We start from the raw sequence: 6,000 nt of genomic DNA on the forward strand, positions 1-6,000 counted from the left end.
TCAGCTAAATCCACAGCATGCTCACAACAATGCTTTTTGAATGAAGGAATAAATTTTTCATTGATTGGACGTTAAGATAAATTCATACATGTAAAGTCATCCTTTTTTTATTGATGCACCACAGCATCAACAAAAACACGCATTTATTGAGGGCTTATCTAGTGTTAGGCACTGGACTAATGGCTTTACATTCATTATTTATCTCGTTAATGCTCACAACAATTCTCTGAGGTAGGTACGATTATTACCCCCATTTTAAGATAAGGAAACTGAACAGGAGAGATCACACATTTGCAAATGGGAGTGTCAAGATAAAATCTCAGATCATCTGACTCAAGCGCTTGCCCTCTGAACACACAAAAAAACAGCCTCTTACATGATTGATACGAGGGCTAATAAAATGTTTTAGCTAGTGGCATAAGTAACAAAATATCTAAAAATAATCTCCTATTAACTGCAAAAATAAATGACTCCCCATTTGAAAGTTTTCACTGCTTTCATCCCTCCCACCCTGCACTATATTTATTAATGCATTATGCTTGCTTGATATAAAGAGAATCCATTATTTGCTATGGTATTATTCTATTTATATATAACTAGCTCACCACAATATAGTCCTAATTTATCAACCGTCCTACACTTAAATTTTTTTATGATGAATGTATTTTACTTTGCTTTTAAAATCATTTCCATTTGTTTTGTAAGATCATGGAATATAAAATTGGTTGAATTTTTAAACTTATTCCTTGAATAAAAGCAGTGGCTATTGTTTATATTTTAAAATAATGCTTTGATTATCATCCTAATCCTTCATTTAAAATTTACAAAGACAGCACTGATTTTTTGCAAACACCCAATAAAGATACCGCATCCTAAAATTAACTTTCGTTTTTGTGAATGCATATGAAATTCAGTTATATCAATATTATGCCTTTGGTGTTTCTAAATTAATAAGAGAAAGGTAAATTGAGATAAAATTTAAAATTCAATCATCCATAGAAATCACAACAGTGTTAACCTATGGGGCATAGAGATTGACCTTAATGAAAAATGAGGAAACTTTTTAGGGTGAAGAACAGGCTTTACACTTTGATTTGTTTGTTGATCATCCAAAAACATATGTTTCATTCTCATTTGTCCTTCATTAGATTGTATTTTATTTCCCTATCTCCTTGAACTGGATTTTTTTGTACAATATGTTTTTAACATTAGATTATTACTAACTCTATGTCATGTAGTCTGAATTGGTTTATATTATTAGAGCCAAATTTGAATGTATCTTAATTAATTAAGTTTCTTAAAAGAGTATAAAAGAATACTAAATACAAAACTTCCATCCATATTACAAAAGGTATAAGCTAGGGCTTTTATGTGAGCAATAATAAATTATTTTCTTGGGATGTTAAAATTATTTCCCTATTTCAAGATTACGTAAAGAGACAACAATATTTTTGTTGCTTCAGATAAGACTCAAAGTTGCCATGATATGAATATAACCATTTATAATACTAACATCTTTGCAAGACAGTATGACCTGGACTATTCAAGTTTGAAAAAGAAGTGAAAAACCTTATGCTCTCCTCCTCCCTAGTGTGGGAAATCTGACTTCTCCCTTCAGGTATTACAGAATGCATTTATTGATTCGTTGGCACTTTCATGGACATAAGCAGACAACCACAGTATGCCAGATGCTGCACTAAGTCCTGCAGCCATCCAGACAAATCCCACATTACCCAGTCCACAAGGAATTCAACAACTAGTGGGAAAATAATAACAATAATAATAATTCTACAACAACTTCTACAAAAATTAAAAAGTAAAAAACTAAGACCATTTTACTTACTGGGGATTTTTCAAACATTGGCCCTTTAAATAATACGAAGCCACATTTACAATATTATTTTTGTCTAAATTTATAAGAACAATATTCCTACTCAATAGAAACACTATTCCTATTCAATGAAGGTATAGTTTTGTGAGGAGATAGCTACAAGCAACTGAATTTGTTATAATTTGATTAATTCTGTAATGCTGTATATGCCTTTTGACTTTTATACTTAAAGACTAATTTTAATGCAACATTTACTGTAAAATAAAATTACCACCCAAACTGTATTTCAACTACCTTTAACGTGCATTGACTTTTTGACACGCTGTTTTCCAAATATTTGAAAACATTTCACAGAAAGACTTCAGTTTTACCTTGTTTTTTGAATAATCAATTCTCTCCTATTACATATGACTTGAACATATTTATTTAAAAGTATACTGAGGAAAGTAGAATATTAACCTGTAGTTCAGAATGTGACATGTCTGTTCTCATGCTAATACCATGTCTGGTTATTTTTGAGTGTTTTCAGACTGTTGAAATGGAATCTGTTCATTCTGGCTTGAATTCTGGTACATTCAGTAGATGCCAAGCAGCAGTGTACTAGTCGGAATGCATGCAGGTGGCTCTATCAAATAATATTTTTCTAAAATTTTCAGTGAACAGAAATAGAAGAGAAATATATTTCCTCTTGAATTTGCTTATCTTGAATATCAGATGATAGTCTTATAATTTATCCAAACAGTTACATAATTGCTAGACATTTTGTTTTGTTTTGATATAATTTGATTTGGGGACTATACCTTGTTCTTCTGTTTCTTTTAATTGCCTTTAAGATTTATTTATTAGCTTAGTCTGATACATTTCTGGACCAAATATTGTTTATTAGTTTGGAAAAGATCTAAATTCAGTGTTGTTTTAAATCAAATAGCTCAGGTTTCTCAAATTCCAAATAAATGAAACTCTGAAGGAGGTATGGAAATGCATGAAGGAAATTGATAACATTCTGTAGGGGATTCTCTAATGCACTGCTCCTTTGGGACCAAAGGACACATTCCTCCTGCTGGTGGAAATGTTGCTGGCAGATGGCTGAGCTGGCAGTCTTCTTCAAATTCTCTTGCTTGACTAACATCATGCTCCTCAAAGTCAGGCTACTTCCCAGGACAGCCTACATTCAATAACTAATTCTTGTGCTCATATAGCCATCTACCCTCCTTGTTGTCACTTAATACAACTCTAAGGGTTCATCCCAGCTTCAGAGCTATGTGCAGGACATCTGAGGTCTTCACTGTGACAGAATTACTGCTTAACTTCACCCTCGGTCCAATTCTGCTTCTGCCTTTCCATTCTTCCAGTGTTAATCTCTAGAGTGCATACTAAAATTTCTCTTTTTCAGAGCTTGCTTACAGGGAAACACTATCTGAGACAAGCTCTTTCCAGCAAACTCTAAGAGAGGATCAATTGGCTTTAATGTTACCTAGAAAAACCTAAGTTAGTCTGTGACCTAACGTATTAATGAAGAAACAAGCTCCATTCTCTGCCAATAATGTAATATAATCTAAAGTCCGCTTAAGCACGTGAAGAAAGTTGGTTTTTCTCATTCCTTAGATATTCTAATTAATCAAACAATGCAAGAGGGATTTACTTAGAAGGCTATGCAAAAAATGGCAATATAGGAAAAAAAAGTGACAACTGTTCAAGAGAACCATAATATTTTAGAGCAGATTAGTAGGATTAGAGTGCCTACAGTAAAATCACTGCACATGCACACAATGATCTTTTTTTACCTTGGGCAAAGCTACCAAGTAGTCAATGCTTTTTTTTTTTTTTCTCTCTCCTCCTCTTTAAAAATATGGTTTTTTTTTTCTTATGTGTCTCTTCCATGGTTAGTTAATAAAAAGGAGAAGGAAAGTTAGAGATGAAGTAGAATTCAAAAACACAAAACACACAAATTTGAAGAGGATGGTAGTTTTAAGTTATATTATTCAGTTCCTTTATGTTAAAAATGAAAGGTTTCATATCTTGAATAGCTAAGTTTTAGAAATGGTACGAGAGCTGGGCGCAGTGGCTCAAACCTGTAATCCCAGCACTTTGGGAGTCCGCAGTGGGCAGATCACTTGAGACCAAGAGTTTGAGACCAGCCTGGACAACAAGGCGAAACCCTGTCTCTACAGAAAATATAAAAATTAGCCCAGTGTGGGTGTGGTGGCACATGCCTGTAATCCCTGCTATTCGGGAAACTAAGGCATGAGGATGGTTTGAACCCGGGAGGCAGAGGTTGCAGTGAGCCGAGATATTACCACTGCACTTCAGCCTGGATGACAGAGCTAGATTCTATCTCATTAAAAAAAAAAAAAAAAAAAAAGAGAGAGAGAGAGAGAAAGACATGGTACTAGAACTAGAAGTTGGTATTAAAAAAAAACAACAAAAAACTGTGTTACTTTATTGCCAAAGTTTTGGACACTAAACTTGCATATTTTTACAAACTGCCCTCAATTTTTTTTTTTTTTTTTTAGGCAGAATCTGTGTTGCGCAGACTGGAGTACAGTGGCTTGATCTTGGCTCACTTCAACCTCTGCCTTCTGGGTTCAAACAATTCTAGTGCCTCAGCCTCCCAAGTAGCTAGGATTACAGGCATGCCCCACCACACCCGGCTATGCCCCCAATTATAAGATCCTGCAGTATGGGGGGGTAGATACCCATATGAAAATATTTTTGTGGCAGTTTGAAACGTTCTATAAGGAAGTAGGTATAAATGTGCCTTTTATAGTAGTAGGTAAAACCTATAATAAAAAAAATCGTACATGAGTGTACCTGCTATATTTCATTAACATGCTATCACTTTTAATTATTTCCAAGTTTGGGTTTTAGTTTTGACTATGGGGAACATATACTGACAATTAAACTTCTTGAATCACATAACTAATAATAGAACACTCCACCATAGAAAAATATATGCACTATTACTTTATTACACATTTTAGGTGTCAGTTTTATTAATGAAAACAAATATTATTAATAATTTAGAAATGTTACTAATAAAGAATCATTTTATAATTGCAACAAGGCATAGCACACCATGAGGTAAAGTTGATTAATATCTTTCCATGCAGATGGGAGGCAACAAAGAAGTGCATTAATCAAAACTACAGCATTGCTTGTCATGTTCTATTGCTTAAGTATTCCACAGATCGCTCTACCCATTAAATTCTCAATAAATCTAAATAACGTGTTGTATTAAATTAATTCACTTCTTAGGGAACCAGTTCTATAGACATTAATTGTATATGTGTGGACTGAAAATGTATTTGCCTCAGAGTTGTTTGACCATTTACAACTCAGGCCATATTTATATTGCCTGCTGTTGGCCTGTTACAAATCACGCAATACACACTATTTAGAATATAGCCATACTCTATGAGAATAGATTGCACAAATCATTTAAGCCTCAGAATGGAAGACACAGTTCTCATCTTACCAGTGACTATTTTTGTGCATTTGGAATGCATCAACTAGGCTAGGCTGAACTACATAGCCTAGTATTCCTTTCTCTGTCTGTTTCCAATTAGAATGGGCTACAAGAGATTCTTGTGTGATATTTAGAAGGTGGAAGTGAGGCAACAGCCATGTCATAGCTCCAACACATTTATGGGTTGGCTCATCTCCTTGGTGAGGGTTAGCACGTGGCTTGCAAATGCTCAATCTGCCCATGTCTGCTTTCATCTTCTCATTTTCCAGGGCCAGTTCTGTGTTTAGCTCCATGACAAGGGCACCAACTTCTTCCACAGGGCACCCAGGTCAGTAAGCTTAGAGGCAATGAGAACTGCCTACTTCTGCTCATGTGTTCCAGCTTGTCCTTGCTCTATCTCAGTTTATATTCTTCTTTCTTCCAACTGACTGTTTTAAACTCCAGCATCAGATGGGGAGACAACAACCTTACAGAGACTGCCTAAGCAGATCAGACAAGTGCTTAATGTCAAATCCCTATAACAATCCCTGTTTCTCTTTCTTTCTCTCTCTCTCACTCTCTCTCTCTCTCTCTCTATATATATATATATATGGAGCTTCACTGATAAAAGCTATCCTAAAGTTAAGCAAAAGGGTTTAGACTAGGGAAAGAAGGCAAAAATACAAAACAAAAACAAAAGAAAAAGCTAAAACTTTTACTGGTT

Source organism: Gorilla gorilla, chromosome 14 (genome assembly GCF_029281585.2).
Source record: "Gorilla gorilla gorilla isolate KB3781 chromosome 14, NHGRI_mGorGor1-v2.1_pri, whole genome shotgun sequence".
Lineage (NCBI taxonomy): Eukaryota > Metazoa > Chordata > Mammalia > Primates > Hominidae > Gorilla > Gorilla gorilla.